Raw genomic sequence first — 18714 nt, 5'->3', positions numbered from 1 at the left:
CGTGCGGAGGAACTGCCCTTTTCCAGCCGCCGTGTGTGTGCAGTGGTGCTTCCTCCTGTTCGTTTGGAAACACGAGAGGATCCTGACAGGATCTGAGCCCCATTCCTGCCCAGCGACGGTGGAGGTGACGGAGGGCCCTGCGAGCCCCCGGCCCAGCAAACCCCTTGGGTAGTGGGAGGCCCCAGGGCCCAGTGCGAGGCCTGTGGCCTCTGCTGCGTTTAAGCCATTCAAGTTAATACGTTTTTGCACCTCATTCGATTTTTCCACCCATTGTCCATTCTTAAAGACAATTGCTGTGACTCATGCCTTGTCGTGGATGGGACACTTGTGAAATCCAGCTGCTGCGGCATCCCCTGTTTAACTTTCATCCGGGGGAACACGGCTTATGCTTGAATTACATGGAATTTTGGGGGTTTGTCATCACCGTGTAACAAGGAAAGGAAACAAAAGGAGAGGCTGGGAGGCAGAGGCGCCTCTTCTCAGCCCGCGGAGGAAGGATGGAAGGTGCTGGAAGCACGGTGACAATAGAGGGCACTCTCGTCATTGCACTTGAACAGATCTTGTGTCTTCAATGTCATTTTGATTTAGAATATAAAAAGGAAGCAGGAGCCACATGTACCACAGCCTGCCCAGTGTCATACCGGCTCATCGGCTCTTTGGGTGTCGAAGGGAGCGATGCCTGAGCTGCACCAAGGTGTGCACGGCGGTGACACACACACCACCCTGTCTGGGCTGTGCAAACTTCTGCAGAAGATGCTTTGCTTTCTGAGAGTTTGCTCTAAACCCACAGAAAGTCAATGGCCGTTTTTCCAATGGGGTCTTGCTCTCTGTAGGAAGATCAAGTGCCTGTCCCTGCCTGAGAGGCTCCATGTGGAAGATGCATTGTGCATGGGCTGCAGCTGCTGCCCGCCGGCCCTGGGCCACCGTTGGCAGCATGTACCCAGCAAAAGCTCCTTCCACAGAGACAGTGTTGAAAAAGGACATTCAGTCCCAGCAGAGGTAAGAAATCCTTCACCTTCCCTTTTGCGTATGTTACAACTGGCCCTCCAGTAAACCGGCAACAGCCAATGATCACTTTGCACTGCTGAAGTCACTGGATTGACACCCTTTGCTTTCCTTTTGCACTTCAATTCTGTTCCTCTCCTTTTTCATGCATCTTTCCTCTAACTGTCCTGTCTGTTCCTTTCCTTACATTACCCCCAATCTGTATCTTTCTTTCTCTTTCCTCTGCTTGTGGCCTTCTCTGCATGATGTTCTATGCAAATTTTGCATTTTTAAAGTACAATAAGTCTACAGGAAAAGCCCTGCTGAGCTATTCAGAGTGAAAGTCCTTAGTATGGAAAATACCTTTTTTGGAAATAAGAGCAGTAATAATTTGCTATTAAGTAGCATTTTTCTCTGAAGGTTTCAAAAGAGCTTTTACTCATGGCATCTTCTCACAGCCCATTCAGTGTTAGTTTTGAAGTTTTGAAGGTGAGTCACTTAGGGCCAGGATGGGATGTGGCTGAGGTTGCAAACTTAGCACCTCAGTTCTAGGCCCTAAATGTGACTAGTAAATTATTATCTTCTCCAATATGGAAACACTGCACAGGGGGGAAAAAAAAAAAAAGTAAATTACTCCTGATTCAGTGTAAGGATTACCAGTTTTATGGTTGTTATCCCAACTGGTCAGTGTTTCCAAGGAGCAGACAGATTTTGGAGGGTATTTTCATCAGGCTGGTTATTTTTGCCAGTCTAAGCCTGCTTTCTCGTGCAGGTGCATCATGTTCTAACAGGCTGCATATCCCACTGTTACAAGAAATAAAAGCAAATCCTATTGGCACCCGGAAAACCCAGGAGTTCCCTTCATCATCCAGGGCAGACCCAGGGACCCTGTGTTTCAAAGCCATCTGACAGCCAAGTGATTCAAGTGATTTAGTATGCCACTGTAACGTATGAATTATTTACAGCTGTTCAAGACGTTCCCAGAGCACAAGATGACAAAACATACTGGAAGAAAAGAACAGAAATGTGTTCCAGCTCAGATCTTTTGACATGTGATAGACTGAGATTTCTGGTCGTTCGAATCCTTTTTACAAGAAACTGGTTCCCTTTCCCACAGCAAATGCTCCTGTTTATGGCAGGTGCCCTGTGAGATTTTTGGCCTGCTGCTTCTGCTGCATTTTCTCTTCTTTCTTTTGCTTGATTTTTTCAATTAGCACAAGTGGCCAAGGCAATGTTGTCACCTGGATCCACTTTCATGTTTGCACCTCATTCCTTCCATGAGTACCACAGGTCCTGCGCCTGGAGAAGAGCAAGGTTTCCTCTCACACCCCAGCAGCTGGGACATTCATGTCTTGTCCACAGCACAGACTTCTTCCAAAGAAGGTCTGCGTCCTTTAATATATTCCGTCTCCTTTTAATCTTAATCAAAAGCTTAAAAATGTGACCCACTTCTACCCAAATATCCCTCCAAGCAGAGGCCAACACATGATACAGTATTCTGCAAATTTGCTTTTCAAACTGTGTTGGTGCTTTGGGGGCTGCCCATGGGGACCTGCTGGAGGAAGGAACCCAACTTATTTTATTGTTCTAAGCTTAACAAGATCTCAGCACAGAGCAGCTATATCATGACCATTTTCTTGGAATTAATAAGCATAAGTATTAATTAAATGCTGTCCCGTCAGCTGAGAAATCAGAAACATGACCAACAAGACCATGTATTTTCTTGGAAGAAGGAGCTTTGTTCTCATGTTTAATATAGGGAAACTTTGCTAAGAATGGAGAGCACACCATAAACCTTGTGGTATAAAGAAATATACTGCAAACAGGCTACAGACTGATCCCCTGCCATAAATATAATTTACTACCATTCCCCTCCCAGCTCTGTCCCAATTTCCATGGAGAAAATATCTGGATGTACTGGCTGACAGGGGGATGTGGTGCCTCTGCATCAAAAGCAGTGCAGTTGCTTTTCATATCTCTGTGCTGAAGTGCCAAAAGATGTTTCCTCCCTTTCAACTACCGTGGTGGGGTGGGCAGAAAGAGCTGAAGCGCTTTCTGGGGGGCTGGCCTGGCTGCGAGGCTTTCAAGGGCTCACCGCTAACAAATAAGCAGCCATGCACAAAGGGGAGCAATCAGCACCACACTCAGGAAACACCATCTAGTATTTAACTGTAATTCAGCATTTTGCAATGAAGGGGAAAAAAAAATAGCTGAAATAGCATGGTAGGACATTAAAGTTTATATGGTGCTTTAGAGGGGCATTGGTCTGAGCTGCCCATTTTTGGGACAGACTTGCTTTAAAAATTGATCTCCCTTTTTTTGTTCTCAGTGGACATTCTCATGAGGAGCTGTCTGTGAGGCAGCCAAGAGTTGTTTTCACTGCATTTCGGATCCCAAAGCCCCGTCCTGCTGTTTGAACGACTCCCATCACATACAAATTCACACCAGTGACCTGAACTGGTGCGTTGTTTTACACCCAAGAAACACTGCATCGGAGGCTCCTGATCTGCTTTTCTTACCTCTGTGAACCAGGCAGGTATTCACAAAACCCGTTCCATTCATGTAGTTCTGCCATGTGTGCTGCTGTTTGAATGATCCCATTTCTTGAGTCATTTAATAGCCCTCCAAGCTGTGGGTCTGCCTGAAATGCAGCTTCTAACCCAAACTCTGACCAAGGAGGAAAACGTGCTGGTGAACACTGACCAAGTCCAAATCATTAATGATGCAAAACCTAATGCCAGGTTCTTAAATCTCACAGCTTTCATGTCTTCTCTTGCCTCACCTGAGTGCAGCACCTGGTTCTCCATGTCCACACCAACCAGGACAAGAAATCCCGGACTCGCACTGGGCTGGGGCAGTGGGAGGACACGAGATGAACCCTGGATTTCCCAGCCCGTACAGCATTGCCAGGAACACGCTGCTTCAGAAAATCCCTCTGCTTGAAACAGCAGTGACCCACTTGTTAGGATTTGGCTCAGTTTTCCTGAGAGTGGAACATTGATTTTCTTTATTTAATATAGCATCATTATACTTTTTATCTGCTGGCTGCATACCCCTGGTGATGAGTGCCTGGGCAGGGTGATGGATAGAAAACACAGTGCATTCATCTAGATGATAGATAGGGAGAAAATGTGGTGAATTAGTTCAGAGGAGAGAAAATACAGTCAATTATTCTACATAAGGCAGCGTCTGGTACTCACAATCCCTGCCTGAGAGCGACAGAACACATGAATAAAAAGATTAAAGAGTTCAGAAGTGAAATTTTTGTTTTAGTATCAACATATGGGCAAAATGTTACATTTCAGCTTAAGAAATAAACATACGCTAGCCTCGGGAGCACTGATGTTCTGCAAAAGACTGAGAGCAAAGGTTATCTAAGAACACAGGCATTGTTTTTACATTGTCTCATATCACAGAGATTAGAAATGTCTCTGCTGTTTTGAATCTAAACACCCCCTCCTAGAATTTGATAGATTCAGATAACATTAATTATTTGTGGCAGTATTAGCATTTCTTTTTAAAAAGCAGTTATTTCACAAACAAAGCATAAATTGAGCCATTTCAGCATGGATGAAAACACCCTTTAAAGCTTCATTTCCAGCCTGGTATCTCAGAGGCGGACTGTGTTTGATGAGATCCTTCCAGCGGGTGAGATCGGTGTGAGTGACAACTATCTGTGCCAGATCCACGCTGTGGTTATTTGCATTTTCCACCAGCTCTGACGGTTTGCACTTTCTCCTTCCTGAAATCCATCTTGATGGGGAAGCATTAGACAAATCACTTTAATTTTAGTGCAAGGACTGGAGGCTTTTCAGAAGGTCAGGGTCTCCGTGCCGACAGGTTTGATTAAAACCAGACATGGGTAAAAATACCAGAGTTAGATGGTGAGCAGCGAGTCTGAGCTACAAGGGAGTGGGACAGCAAGTAGAGATTGTCACCTCCTCAACCACCAGATGTGTCCTTCTTCCTGGCGGTGATGGGCCAGGACCGTGCGGCAATGAGAAAAGTGAGGACAGGGATGTCAAACTGACAATGCGCATCGTGAGGACACTCGGAGGTTGAGGATAATTAGCTAAAATCTGTTTTTTTCTCCCCCTCCCCCGTCAGAACTGTCATATCATCCACAGCAGCACGTGGCTGATTTGCAGCTGTCAGGATCTGCTTCTCTCCCATTGCACCAGGCTGGTCAATGGGGACATTCGGTGGCAGTGTTGGTCCAAAGCTGCGTCGTGGTGGGACTTGTCTTGGCGAGGAGCTGCCCCTGTGCGCTGCTGGGCACGGGGACTGGAAGGAGGAGCTCGCAGGAGTGTCTGGTCGGGATCTGGCTTGGCAAAGCAGGCACCAGGCTGCTGAAACAAAACCAGTACTGTCCTTACCCAGTACTGCCCAGTCCCTTCCCGCTGCTGGCAGCTTCTCGGACAAGCATGGGCAGAGATAGCTCTTCGTTATTTAAAAAGAGAAAGCAGTCTGGTTGTTCAGACCTTCACTGGAATAAACTGGTTTAGTTCCAGTACATAAATTAAATTACACTGATTCTTATGAGCAGAAAATTTGATCTCGTGCTTATAGGAACACAAGAGACTTTCTCTTTAAAAAACTTGCAGCTACTTAGCTGTTTTCTTTTGATATACTTTTGTCTTATTAGATTCCCTTGTGCTCATCCGAACGTCATCTTAACGTCTATTTTTGGATCACGTCTTCCTTCCAAATCAAACACCTGGCATGTGAGCGTGGGTCCCACTGGTAAGTGTGTGGGTATGGCAGCGCAGCACTGCATCGTGATTAAGTCTTTGGAGTCTGTTGAGTCTCCTTCACCAAATTGCCTTCTCACATGAAGGATACGGTGCTGTGTCCCCTACACCTGCGTGAATGATGAGTCATCCACATTTATTTTTGCTTTCCAACAATTGCTATCAGTCAGGGAAGTGTGTCCTGCGATTCTTCAAAATTAGAATTTGTATTTGGTTTCACCAAGCTCTTCTGCAGAAAGCAAGTCTTGGGCTGTCTTTTTAGTGATTTTTTCCTCTTTTCCTAATTTATTCTGCTTAACGGAGCCACGTGGTGATAATCAGACAGTCTACTGCTGACCTTACAGAGTTCAGCAGCCATCTGTTTAAAACGGAGATGTAAAGAATTTCCAGAGAAGCCTTTTATTATTTTCTTGGTTCAGGAGAATAACAGGAGGAGTCCTCAGCATGGACAGCAGTTTAACAGCGCTGACAAATTCCACAGCTAACAGGAAAACAGTCAATGTATCACCCAAGGCCGCTGCTTTCTCTGCATGGAGCCTGGAGGTTTGCTGCGGTTTGGAACGATGGGCCATCAGTTTGAGTTAGCTTCATTTTCCCAGCTTTTTTTCCAACTTTGTAGTTGAAAACAAAGTCTCCCCTTCAGCTTCGTTCTGTTTCTGCAGCCAAAATGTACATCTGCATGCAGAGCAGAAAGTGGGGATTTTGTTTGAACAAGCTCAGGCCTGTTTAGGATTTTGTCTGGTACAAACCAGGGCTTTGATCCTGCTCGGAGACGTCCTGGGAAGATCCTGGTTCTGGCACAAAGCCCCATCAGAACCATCCACGCTCCTCATGGGCTCCATGCAGCCATCCGGTGCCTGAGATTTTTGACGGATGGCTAGAGTCTGTCAACATCGTGAGATGCATTAAGATAAATTGTGGGTAAATATTTGTATAAATTAGCTGAGGACTTTGTATTTTAACTAAATAATTTCCACCTTGGGCATTTCTGTGTTTCTTTCAGAGGAGAGCATGGTCATCTCCTCGGCTGGTCCACACTCTGATCCTGGTGGGCTCCAATAGTAAAACTATGCCAGGTAAAATGGTTAAGGAGCTGATGCTAAAGGCTTAGTTGTTTTTCTCAGCATGATTAAACCTGGTATTAATCATCTGTTGGTAAATAAGGAGTGTTCCTCATCCATTGCATCAGTACTTAAGAGAAATTCACTGAAGGCCCAGTGATGGTGTTCAGTTTTACTCCATAATGGGAGAATATTTTAAAAAGTGAAGCTACTGCGGGTTTTTTTGTTGTTTTATTTCAAGATATAAAATGTGCAGATATGTAAAAAGTATAAAAGCCTGAGCCTGATGGTCTTCGCAAACAGAAGTAGAAAAATGTTTGATTTCTTTTGTAAAGCTGAGCTGATCTTGCACTCCATGCTGTTCATGTTGTCTTCAAACTGGGGAATGAAGAACAAAAATCTTCAAAAGCAGTGACTTGGGTAGGTGCTCATTTCAGCACACGATAGTCTTGGAAAGGCGTTCCCATTGCAGAGCTGGAGCATTTGTCATGAAAAGCACTCCTAAAGCAGCCCCTGCTCCCCGTGGGGCAAACGAGTCTGTGTCCTGGGCAAACCAGTTTGTGTCCTGGCCTTTCCAAGAACCCCCAGTTCCTGCATGGGCGGCAGGGCTGGGCACTGCAGTGTTAAACCATGCGAAAGTCGTCTGGGGAGGTCATGAAAGCTTCAGTTTGGAATTGATACAGGGGTTTTTAAGTCGTGAAGATGTTGGGATAGGGCTGCCCTTGGACAGGTGAGCGAGGCAGGAGAGCTCAAGCTGGATTTCATTACTGCATGCAGAACCACTCTTGTGCGTTTGTATCTTTGAGATCTGCTGCCAGAGTCGGGCCATGTTGCTGCTTTCCATATCGCTGGCAGTGTTAATCAAAAGCACAATACTCTGAATTTCACTTCATACCGGGGAATTAGTCAGCAGGAGAGAAAGCTGATAATCTGTGCCGTGCAGGTTCTCTCCTTGCGGTGAGTCACTTGGAAATGGGTTTTACTGAGCTGCTGCACTTTGCTGAGACATTATTCCTATCAGAAGGGTTCAGCACTCGAAGGCTGTGTGAACGGGCAGCTCTGAGCAGGGGGAGCCGAGCCAGGTGACAGCGAGCGAGAATGTGGCTCAGGCCGTGGTAGCGAGGATGCGGTGGGGACAATGGCACTAAATATTTGCACAAATAATCTCATCTTCAAGTTATGGTCAATGCTTTTTCCAGAATTTAAGTTTCAGACTGTCTAATCAAAACAGCAGCTCCGCGCAGTTCAACCCTTCCAGCTCTTTGTTTCTCTTTTTCCGAAAAAGACTGAAGCCACGTAACATTTCCAACTATGGAGGATGAAGCCCTGAAATCTCAGGAAAAGTAGTCCCAGGCAAAGAGATGAGTGATGAGGAGTTAGAAATTAAAAACCTGAGTGTGAATATGAAGAGGGATCTGAAAGTCATTTACTATAATATATAGAAAAACCCACAAACCAGGTTTCTTTTTAGGAAGCTGAGAATTACTGATCTGTTACTTCAGTGTGCGTTTCACTTGCTAGGAGGTATTTACTGTGGAAATTCACAGGGATATGGCAGAACTTTCACCGTCACTAAGTGGAAGAGCTTTAATGAAAATGACATTCGTGTCAGGTTTTTGACTGATCAGCACTAGAAGCTTCTTTTTTTACCTTTTTTTTACCTGTTGTTTGTGGGTGACTGGTTATATTTGGGTGGCCAAGCTCCAGCTCCACCAGATCACTGTCTGGGGGTTTCAATATGCAGTTAAAACTGCTGTGTGCTTTGGGTTCAATGACAACAACTTCAAATGTCTGGAGTGCGTTTCTGTTCTAAGATTCTTCTGATCTCACTTATTGAGTTTCTCTTCATAAACTGCATGGAAAATGGAAAAGTAATGTCCTTGTCTTAGGAAGGAATTTATTCAAATTTGTAAGTTAGAGTAATATTCATAATATATATTGCTCTCTTCTTATTATTAACAAATCTGACATTAACAGATCTTCTGCAAAGCTATTAGTCATTGGTAAACATTTACATAGCGGCATCAGAGCATTTCGGCTTATTTCTTTTCTCATGAATCATTTGTTCATATTCTCTTCCTATTGTTGTTCTTGATGTCTGATCAGTCCCCTGAATTGCCAGCACTGTCTCTGCTCCCTGTTTCCTGGCTGACACCAGCAGTTGACTTTCTAGCACAATGTTTTGGGTGATAAAACTTTGGTTCTGGAAGCTCTGAATGCAAGAGATGGTGAACATTTTCCATAACTTCCAGATACTTATGACAAAACATTAGTAATATAATGTTCCCTTAGGAAAGAGCAAACAAAAAGTGGTTTGTTTCCAGATCAGCTTATTCTCTCAGATGCTCTAAAGCAGGGGCAATGGGAAATGAAGATATTTCACAAATGCCTGGACCAAACTAACCCTAATTCTTTGGAGAAATGTGGGTGTATGTCTGCTGGGAAAAGTGAAAATTCACGTCAAGTACATTGGGTTCAGCAAAGCTCAAGGTCTCTTTTCAAACAAGTCACGCGTAGATGAGCTAACCCAGGATGATGCTGTTTGCCTCTCCGTCCACCCAGGACACCCCGCCAGCTCCATCCTGGAAAGCTGCTGTAGACAGCAGAGGAAAAGGACCCGAGACTTGGATTCTCTGGGGAGCCCGGTGTGCTCCCCCAGATTTACAAATCCATCCAGCCACACTGGGTTGTGTACCCAGTGCGCAAGGTGAGGGCCAAGACAGCCCCCATACCAAGCCGGCCTCTGTAATTCGCTGGCCCTACATATTCCCCGGAATACATCTTATTTATCATACCTGGCTCGTTTCCTAGGACTGAGTCCAAAACTGCTTCTGATCTTGCCTGCTGGAGTATCAGTGTAAATACCGCGTGCTGTACGCCCTCCAAGAGCCGTCCCCGGCGAGTCGACTGTGGTTATCCCAGACAACAGCCTGATGTTAAGATCCCCCATTATCAATGGTTTGACTTTTAGAAAGCCATCTACATAAACAAAGCCTGTTTAGCTTGTGATTGTGCCCTGGAGAGTGTCCTACAATCACTTTCATTTCCCCTTTTGCCTTCAAGTGAAGAGTCTGTCCTTGTGATGAGAGCAGAGACCGAGAGCCACGGCTTGGATCTGCTCCCGGTGCAGTTACTGCGCTGCTGTGTGGCCCTGGCCATGGCAGGGGGGGCTGTTTTTCAGTCCATTTAACTAAATAATGAATATTCTGTCTGGAAATGGTTGAGAGAGACTCTTGTCCCTACAGAAAAATGCAAAAGAACAACCCGATAAACGGTTATACAAGGGAAATTAAAATTTAATGGACATTAATTGAAAAGCAAACAAAAAACAAAGTTAAATTCTTAAGAAAATGTTTTACATGATTTTGAGATCTTTGCTAATTGATAATGGGCACCAGTATTTTTAGCTAGTCATCCCTAAGACAAAGTCTGCTTTTTTTCTCTTTGTTCTTCTAAGAAAGTTACATTTGGTCAGCACTCTCTGCGCAAATTTTTGCTTCCAAGCTGCGTAACAGCAGAGATTTACATGAGAAAACATTCTGATAGACAACTTTTCTCTCTTCTTGAGTATATCAGTCTCTTCCATCCTTAAAAAAGGACCAGTGCCTTTTACAGTACATAGGTGATATCTTAAAATGTTTATATTCTTTGCTTATTTACTGAAGACACTGAAAGCTCTTTTTCTGGATGACACATGAAGAGCATCCCCTGCCCTGGCAGGTCCATGGCCCAGGGCTCCTTCACTCTTGTAGCAGAGATGAGCCTCTCCCAGTGATCCCCATAACTCCTAGCCAGAATTTCATTATAAGATTTTCTCAAATGAGTGGACACATGCCTAATTAACACTTTTCCTGGGGCCATGACTATACATGCGGACCCATTTTGTAGCAAGAGGCTTTGGCAGCTTTTTCCCCTCGTTAACACTGACACTTAATTTGCTGTTCTCCTTTAGTCACTGCTGCTGTCAGATTTGTTTCATCTTCCTGATATTGCTCCTATAAAATGGGTTGAGCCCCATGGGGAATGTGCTGTCACATGTGTGTCCTCTCCATTTCCCAAATTGGGACGTGACGCTGCCCACCTTCCAAATGGTCTGCAGTGCCTCTGTCCTCACACCACTATCTCCAGGAAAACTCAGTTACTTACACAGTCCATTTATTTACCGCCTGAGGCAAGAGAAAGATTTCAGAGCTGGAAGTTTGTTCGTAGGGCTCCCACAGAGGAAGAGGATTTCCTGCTTCACTCCTGGTACTTGTCTCCTTCGGATCACACATTTATCATCTCCGGGCAGTGCTGCTTTCCCACACCTGCCCTAACACTTGTGTTTTCCAGCACCTGAAGTCACAGGAAGGTTTACGCTTGACAGACCTGCCAACCCTGCCTCTCCTCTGGGCTTTGAGCTGCTCCGAAGCGGGTGAAGCAGAAGCGAGAGTCTGGCCGTGCCGTCAGGAGAGGAGGTGGCACCTTTACTACTCCCCATTCCATAAAAGACAACATGGGACGCAGCCTCCCAGATCTCCAGGTTTCAAAGCTGATAAGATCTCCATCATAATTGAACTGGGGATTGTTTCTCTTTTTTTTTTTTTTTAAATTTAGGGCTTGTTTTATATTGTAAAATTAACCTGGACTAACTGGAGGCTGAAGTTTAATGTAGATCCGTTCAGCTGCATTTGCTTCTACGTGGGCAGAATTCCACAGACTTTTATTTGGTTTGTTGTGATTTGTCTCCAAACTACTTTAAGATAAACTAAATTGAGACTGGTTTTGTTCCAAATAAATATTTTATATATGCTCATTCATTTTAAAAGTTCTTAGATTAATTTTGCAGAAAATGTTCCTGTGTAGACACATCAACATTCCTGATAATATTTGGCTGAAATGCAAGATAATAGCAAAGTCCAGGCTGGAATAAAAGGGATGAATCATCTCTAAATCACATGTTACGATATAATAGAATAAAGGACAATTGTTTTGCTGGAGAGAAGCTGCCATGCCCACAGCGGCTGTAGGGTCATTTCAGTCTCTGGGACAAGAGAGGGGGTTCCTGAGGACTGTCCCCTGTGCATCGATGGAGGGTAATGCAGCCCCATTTCCAGAGCATGCATCAGCCCCAGCTCTCACCACCACCCTGGGTGCTCCCCTGCAAATGCAACAGTGGCAGCGTTGGATTAATCAGGATTTGTCTTGTAGGACCCCAAAAATGAGGACAGGATTGAATCAGACCTCAGCTGGGGACACGTGAGGATGAAGGTGGCCTGTCCCCCACCAAACTAGTTCAGCATCCTTTGCACTACCGTAAGCCACGGCATCACAGTTACCCTATGCACACAGCTTTAAAACCGCGGGTACTCAATGGAAGCCAAAAAAAAGTTACTTCATCTTTATATTAGTATATCCCAAAATAGGAAGTGACTCCCTCTGCCAACAAAAAAATTAAAGACCAAAATGCCTTCCCATTACTTAAGCACACATAGACCCATTTTCGCAGCCTTCATCTCCTGTGCCCCTGGAAAAAAAACATTCCTTGGAAATTACAGTAATTGTTTTATTCTCTTTGAACTCTGCTAATAAAGCTGCGGACTATCACTCAGCAGGAGCTGTTTCTCTTCGTTAGGTTCTTTCCAGTGGTACTTACATTAGGAAGGCTCTGGGGAAATTTCAGTAAATGCACTTGAAAAGAGCTCTGCAAAACTGCTTAGACTTACTGTAAAAAATATTTCCCCTGCATTTGCTCAGTACACTTCTCAGCTTGTTTGTTTTTCTCTTTACTGCGGTTGTTGTTGGACTGAGGTGAAACCTGGAGAAAAGAGTTGTGACTCCCTGTCAAGAGATCTTACGGTAGCTGCAGAACAGAGCAAAATGATTTCTGAATCCCAGACAAGTCACTGTAGAAATCACACTTGGGAACAGCGGCGTCTTGCTGTTCATATTTTACTTTCCAAGATTAGTAAGGAAGAGGAAGGGGTGGTGGATTCTGCTGGTTCTGCAGCAGGGATCCCCTCGTGTCCAAAGCGTGATGTAAAAGCCCCCAGCACCCCCCATTATAGGAAATATCATTTCATTCCCAGGAAGGGCAGCATGGATCAGACTTAAACATAGCTGGTTTGTCACTCTCATGGATATATCAGTGTAAACTGGACCTGCTACATTTAAAAATCCTATTCCCCAGTTTCTGGGGCACCAAGGAACTGTTGCCCTTTGGTGTGGTGCCCATGTCATTGCCAAGTACTGGGAGATGTGGTGGACTGGTCCGTTCTGAACTGGTGCAGCAGAAGGGCAGCAGCCTCTCTGTTCTACAGACCTTGCACAGAAAGTGACTTGTTCAGGAATTTGGGAAGTTGTTAGATTTAATTTTTAGACCTCAGGCTTTAAACAGCACAGCCAGAGCTGAAGATCAGCTTGGCAGGTGGGGTCAACAAGCCAAATATCAGCCCTGTCCAGCACATGCACAAGTGACACTCGTGTTGTGCGTGGACAGGTTCTCACACGTGGCTCTCGGTGAGCTCCAACACGCTGCTGTCACCTCCTGTAGAGCTGACAAATGTGCAGATGGGTAAGAAGACGCAAAGAAAAAACAAATGTCAGAGCCGCTGGGCATGGGTGGAAGAAATCTGACCCTCTAAAAGCAATTCTGCATTTCAAATGAAGTGACTGACAAATTCCCCAACCTGTGACATCTTTTGGCCGCTTCTTGCTGTTTTAAGATGAAGGCGGCAGTGGCCTTCACACCAAGCAGGAGGAGTCTAAAGTGTATCCATGTACCTGCCTGTTGCATAACTGGCAATTGAAAATGAGTAATTGCACCAGCTGGTCTCTTTTTTTATTTTATTTTTTTCTTTTTCCCCTCCAGCTAGAAACTGTAAAAGCTCAAACAACCAACTGCACAACCTTAAAGTCATATTTACTGTGTTTGGCATCCTGCCACAGGCGAAGGGAATACGGTTCTGTAGATGTTGCTAACTGACTGCTGCTTTACACTTAATGATCTCATGGATGTGCAAAGTGAAGAAATATAATCCCCAGTGAAGACAGGGGGCAGGGTTGGTAAGGAATAAAAAGCCTCTTGCTCTAAACTGGCTTTGATCTTTCCATGGGCTGGAAATGAAGAACAGTAATTAAAGCTTAACTGGAAGAGATCAGAGAGCTTTTAAAATTAATAAAACTTGTAACAGGCATCAAGGATGATCATATTTAAAGACTATTCAGGCTGCGTGTCGGTGCCGTGTGCTGTCTCTGGATCGGTGAGCTCATTTTCTTTGTTGCACTGTTTGAAGGACTGTGAAACACATCAATGGCTGATGCGTTTGGGCGGCAGAAGTGGGTCTCCTGAAAGGGGTGAGCAAAAGGTTCATCATCAGAGAACTTGCCCAGGAAGGAAACATCATTCTGCAATGCTCCAACATCCGCTTAGGGCACTGCCATGTGTGGAGCAAAGCTCTAGGCTGGCATTTTTTTCCAGTTTAAAGAAGTCCTGCACAGAATTAATGCACTTTTCTCAGCTCTGGAGCTGACCTTTGGGAGAGTGAAGAGAGGGAGATGTTCCACCCCTTCCCTTTTGCCGTCTGGATGCCAATGAGACCTTAACCTCCTTCTGGATGAAAGGGATGTGCAAGGACAGGACGGAGCAGCCGTGACCTCTGGCCACATCCGTCGAGGACGAGGTTGGGAAACGAGAGGATGTTTCAGCCCTTGACTGCCATTTATTCCAGCACTAAAAGAAAATGAATTTTTAAATCCTAATGCTGAAATACCTATTAAAAAGGGTACTAAACTATGGCAGAAGAGTGCCTGGGAGGTAGGGCTTTTTGGATTAACCCAGCTGGGTTTTTTTATTTATTTCTTTACTGCAAATGAACTCTCACTGGCTTTCTTTAAAGGTCACCTTTTTAAAAAAACTACTGTGCTGGGAAAACACTTTTAAGTTTCATCTGCTTTGTGTGTGTGCATTTTCTAAGCCATGGGTTTATTTCTTATTGGAAAATGGTCTTGGATCATCTCCGAGTTGGAAATTTTATTTATCAGGTGTGTGTGAGAAAAGAAGTTTTTTAACTCTTTCAACTCTTTTTATTGGATGCTCAGCACCATGTCTTTGGACCTGATACTGTGAACCAAATCCGACCTGCTGCACTTTTTCTTCCCCCTCCCACCCATCCCCGGTCAGTGTCTCATCCAGGGCCCTGGAGCTCCCTGTTTCATCTCCTTGTGTCTCTGCCTTGATGCACAGAAGCGGTTAAATGGGTTCTCTCAATTCACTTGATTGCTAAGGAGCTGTGATTTCCTCCTCCTGGCACTGGCACCACGAGCAGCTCCAGAAGGAGAGGCTGTTTCTCCCACAGTCGGCCCCATGGTTGCTGGAGAGGTCTGGAGGTGTCGGAGGGATGCAGACGTTCTCACATCTCGTGCTCCTGCTATAATCAGTCCATAGCTGTGGATGTTCCTGGGCAAATTAAAGCTTTCGAAAATTTGATTCCAAATCCAAAGTGTTGTTACATCCTTCTACCCCTCAGTATCTCTCTGAAGAAAAAGCTCCGTGCTAACAAATAAATGGAGAGGGGAACATTCATGGAAGGATGTACCAACTCAGTTTGCAACCTTAAATCCTTATTACAGATTAACTTTCTGGCCAAAACCTGTTGGTTGAGGATTACTAATAGACAAAGAGATTTTCAAAGGGTGCCCGAGTCAGCTCATATTATCCACACTCAGCCAAATCCTAAAGCACTTATTCTTCTGAGATGTCTCAGCTTTAGGTGGCTCAGGAAGAAGCCAAGCAGGACAAAAGGCCACATGAAACACACCAGTTACTCCTTCTTGCAGGAGATCACCAGTTGCCCCAAACCCACTTGCTTAATGCCCCTCCGGATTTACAAATCCATCCTTTTGACTGAGACTTTCTCCCATCCACGGGATGTTTCTTATGATCTTGTGCAGAATTCCCTTAAAAAAGCCACAAGTAGCTTCCCTGAACATATTACACAAATAATGCGTTTATCAATTACAAAGCAGCACCGGCTTGAAAGGACATTCCCAGGATGCTCCATATGCCAGTATGTCACATAAGTCTTCTATATTTATCAACTTCCACCTTCAAGATAGATAGATTTTTGCTTCATTAATTACATTAAAAGGCTGTTCCTGAACCTTACGCCACTGATGGTTACAATTACACTTCTGATTTCCATCTTAATTTATTTATAGCCAGTTGATTCACGTTGCCACATAAGTAATACTAGAAATACAAAAATAAAAAATGATATTTAACAATCTGTCTAGACTGAGGACAGAGAACGAGTAAGAAATTCCTATTTTTATTGTTAACTGAGCATATGATGGTATATTTTACTAATAGGAATTTGTATTTCAAGAGCAGATGAGCAGTCAATATAGACGTTAATTTACTGAAACCGAAACACTTCTCAGTCAGTAAGGTCAAGTTCAATTTGTAGCCCAAGGGAAACAGAAAGCATTGGAGTTAAGCCCTGCTCTTGCCAAGGCCTGGCTTTCCAAAGGCTGGGCTTACTGTGCCAGCTGGTGAGTGCTGAGGTCTGGGACTGCCTGTCCCAGCTCAGCCTCCTGCCATCTCTGCATCCTTGGACACTCAGCATCTCCACAGCATCACATTTCCATCATATCCCTATTCTTCATAGCATGAGCACAAATGAGGAAGCCACTGATTTCATTCAAAGGTGTCTGGACCTTTATCTGCTGAGCATTTTGCTTTCAAGAGGCTAGAAGTTGCCATAGGTACAGCATTCTTTATTCATCTGCTTATAAGAATAGATCTGCTCTTATGCTCTGGATTGTGCAGCAATAAAATCCATCTCCCTTGCAAAATAAAGTTCACTTTAAAGCCAAATTCCAGATGTACAGAAACTCCTGTTGTCTCCGGAGGATACTGTCCATCCCAGCAACTTGCAGGCTACATCTGAAACTATTTCATCTTCAAAAAAATCTGCCTTCCACAATAATATACCCATGTGCGGCTATGAGAAAGTAATTTGTTAGTGTTTCCTAGCAGTGGTGTAAGTTAGAAATGTTGAAGATTTTTATTCCACAAAGACACACTTGAGAGGGGATCTGATCCCTCTCCTCTGGAAATGCAGCGTAAAACTGAGGAGTTGTCTTGCATTGCCAGCACTAATAAGTTGTAATCAAGCTCTCACCATCCCTGTGATTCGAAGGGTTTCTTGTGATTTGATTTTTCCCAGGGAATGGTTTCCTCCTGAACCCGCTTTGCCACGTCACGGTCCCAGCTGCAGCGGGAGGAGGTGGCTGTGCCCCCTGCATGTCCCTCTGCTGCCCGCTCAGCCGCAAACCAGCACATCTCCAGGCAGCTCCTTAAACCGGGCTTGGACCTGGTGCGTCTCATGGTGCTGGAGCAGCTTAAAAGCTGGTGATGCCCAGCAAGAGCTGCTGCTGGCCTGGCACCGCTCCATCCGGATGCCGAAAAAAAAAATCACTGCGTTCATGTTCCCTCTGTCAAGATGATGGACCAGCAAAGGCTTCCTCTGTGCGTGGTTTCTGAGGCGTGTGATGTTCGCAGGGAAACGCTGGCCCTCCGCGCTGCTGGGAGGAACCGTCTTTGCCGCTTGGCCGGAGTTCTCTGCGGAGCTTGCCTGGGTGGCTCAGCCACAGGTTGGGACACACGTGTGCTCATGGTTCAGAGTCCTGGGCAGCACACAAGGGCTGGCGGCAGCTGCTGTGCTCCATGGCCACGCTGCAGGTTGCAGGGGCTTAGGAAAGGCAGTTTTTCCCCAGCCAGCACGGCCAGGCTCATCCTTCCACTTGGATTGCCTGGGCAGCATCACTGTCACTTAAAACCTTCATGCTTTGCCCTCTGCGCCTGGCCAGCTGGCTTCACACCTCCCTGTTGTCGTGTTTGTCATGGTCACAGGCTCTGCACCTCCCTTTTGGCTCATCATCCTCACACGGGACAGGACAGGGACCGGCTGCCAGGTCCGAGCACACAGCCAGCACCCTGTCACTGCCGCCAGCAGCCAGGCAGAGCGGGGACCATCACCCACCTCCCCATGGATGGCAGCGCTGCCTCGCCGGGTGTCACACACAGCCAGGGGCTTATCTCTGTCACTGGCAACGCCACTGTCACCTGGGCCACAGGCGTGAGTCTGAAAGCTGGCACCTTGCTGCTGGGAAGGCTGGATGTGGCACACATGTGGCATTTATTCCCTTGGTGCGTGTACATGTCTATAATATGGCATATGTTTCTTTTTCATTTGATAACAAGAGACATCAAAAGATGTACATTGATTTATTGCCTGCAGAAGTGTACGCTGCAATATGGCTTCAAGATCCCACTGAATCTGCAAAGTCAATAGCTCCAGCCCCCTCGCAATAAGCAAACGGAGAAAGCTGTGAATTAACAACTTCCCCGACCTCCAGCCTCTGCACACCCGAACAGCCGCAGCAGGAGGGATTCCAGTGAACCATTTTAGCACCTGGAAGGCAGCACATTCCCCATCTGAGCATGGACCTACAGAAGAAAAAAAAGTGAAGAGAAGGAAAAGCAAACAAACCTTAGGGCTGGGGAGGGCTGAAATGGGGGAGGAGAGGGAAAGATTGCAACCCAACAAAGCGGCAAACTCATTTTCAGTCCCTGGCTGCGTGATGCCTTGCGAAAGAGTTTTTGGGCTTTATTTGTTCTTCCAGGATCAGCTGGGCTTTGTGTGCACTCACTGCTGGTTTTTTGCATTACTTAGTGATCAGGGGACACTAAAACTTCTTGCAGCGACCTCAGCCTGAATCGCTTCTCGCCTCCACAGCAAAGTCCCTGACCAGCTCAGCCCAGGGCACCACGAAGCTCCTGCCTGTCCCGGGACCCTGGAGCGTTTTGGCAGCCGCACAGCAGCCACCAACTTGGGAATTCTGCTTTCATACACTATTCTCAGTCACCTTATTGC

At 45.5% G+C, this 18714-nt stretch overlaps 1 long non-coding RNA gene across 1 annotated transcript; it reads left to right on the top strand.

Annotated features, from left to right (window-relative positions):
* The first annotated feature begins 837 nt into the window (after window positions 1-837).
* LOC309445803 lies at window positions 838-11298 on the top strand. The gene is made up of 3 exons (XR_014185347.1): window positions 838-999; window positions 5630-5727; window positions 11129-11298. It is a non-coding gene; the product is annotated as an uncharacterized lncRNA (long non-coding RNA).
* Window positions 11299-18714: the final 7416 nt, after the last annotated feature.

Source organism: Streptopelia decaocto, assembly GCF_964273445.1.
Source record: "Streptopelia decaocto genome assembly, chromosome: 13".
Taxonomy (NCBI): Eukaryota; Metazoa; Chordata; class Aves; order Columbiformes; family Columbidae; genus Streptopelia; species Streptopelia decaocto.
Note: the sequence above shows the minus strand (reverse complement) of the source record. Positions and strands in the feature narration are given on the sequence as shown.